Consider the following 1881-nt stretch of genomic DNA (forward strand, 5'->3'; position numbering starts at 1 on the left):
ACCTCATCCGTCCAGAAATCTTTCAAGAGTGAATCTGACTGAGATTCGATTCTAACCCTAGATCTGAGCTCCACACCGTTTTTAATACCGATTATTCATGCTTCCGTGCCGGGGTTCGGTTTTGTCAATTGGTATCAGAGCGGGGTTACCGAATCGTTCAGACTAGCCGCTGAACAGATTCATTTTGCTCTTGAATCCACCATGGACGTTAAACGATGAAGTTCGTTGAAATTATTTTTGGGGGTTTTGAAATTATTTGATGTTTTGGAGAAAAGTATGTGGATTGATGTTTGGTTTGATGACTCGTTCGGAGATCCAACATCAATTTCATGTTTATTTGGTCAGAACGGTCCAGATCTGATGTAACAGTGTTGTTTGGCTCGTTTTGAGGCAACACTGTTCATTTGATGATTTTAAGATCTGAAAAGGTTGATTGATAATATGAAGATAGGTTTCTTTGATTTCTAGACGACGTGGATGATGCTGCAATGATTAATGTTCAGGTACGAAACTAGTTTCCTGATATGAAATATTAGGGTTTGTGTGCTTGTTGTTGTTTTTGATATGTGTGTTGCTCGAACTATACGATTTGGTGGAAAACATTGCCACTAGTACAAAATGGTATGGAGAATGTACAAGTCAGGAATGAACATGTACTAGAGGCAATATCATTATAGTTTGTTGCAGCAAATGCAAAGTGAATATTCAAGCAGGTTCTGCAAGGGAAAATCAATGACTGATGACGCAGAAATGAAGTTTTGATGTCTCAAGCACACCATGAACATATAAGTTTGATCTCGAGAATTATAAGTGATTTAAGTGTTGCTTCAAGCATAGGATGTGTTTTTCCCAAGCGCATCTTTGATTGGTTCAAGCATAGTTTATCTCGAGCACGTCTTATATCGAGCACATCAAATTCGAGCACACTTTGTGAAACCCAGAGCATATCCTTTCTCTTCTCAAGAAAACTATCCTTTTAAGGCTCCAAAGCACACTTAGTGCTAGTGAAGGCTCCAAAGCACACTTAGTGCTAGTGAAGGCTCTAGAGCACACTTAGTGCTAGTGAAGGCTCCCGAGCACACTTAGTGCTAGTGAAGTACTCCCGAGCATGCTTTGTGCTAGTAAGTACTCCCGAGCACACCTTTGCTCCGAGCATGCTTTGTGGTTGATGAAAAATGAAAAATCACAAGTGTTTGAGCACACTTCCGAGCACACTTCCAGGCACACTTTGTGCAAGGAAAGTGCTTCCGAGCATGCTTTGTGCTAGGAAAGTGCTTCCGAGCACGCTTTGTGCTAGTAAAAAAATTGAAAAATCACAAGTTTTTTGCCTTCCGGACACACTTTGTGCTAGTAAAGTGCTCCCAAGCACACTTTGTGCTAGGAAATTGCTCCCAAACACACTTTGTGCTAGTGAACAAAGTTTGTGCTAGGAAACAGAGTTTGTGAAATATTTCAAGGTTTTGAATAAACTTTTAAGATTTTTGGTGCCGTTGACCGTTTGACCAAGTTGTTCTCTACAGAAGATATATACCAGGAGTATTTTGGAAATTTTTCTCTAATCATCAACAAGCTTATGGAATTCAAACCTCATCCAATTTCACGACTTCATCAAAAGCTTTACAAGAACAAGTGTTGACCAAGCTTAAGGATTTAATCACTTTTAGTGTCAACCAACATATGAATATGTTTATTTTCAGATTTTTACAATCTTGATAAAGATGGTCAAGATTTTGTCACCCACACTTGATTGAAGACACGTTATTTAAAGACAATTGCAACGAAATTGGGGGAGTAAAAATCTTTGAATTTCATTGCAAATGGCAAGCTTCAAATCAAGTAAAAGACTCAAATTAAGGAAAAGTTGATTAAGATCAATAATCG

The sequence above is a fragment of the Bidens hawaiensis genome, unplaced genomic scaffold (assembly GCF_021521415.1).
Source record: "Bidens hawaiensis isolate Kalapana, Puna unplaced genomic scaffold, B.hawaiensis_p1.1 tig00029549_1, whole genome shotgun sequence".
Taxonomy (NCBI): domain Eukaryota; kingdom Viridiplantae; phylum Streptophyta; class Magnoliopsida; order Asterales; family Asteraceae; genus Bidens; species Bidens hawaiensis.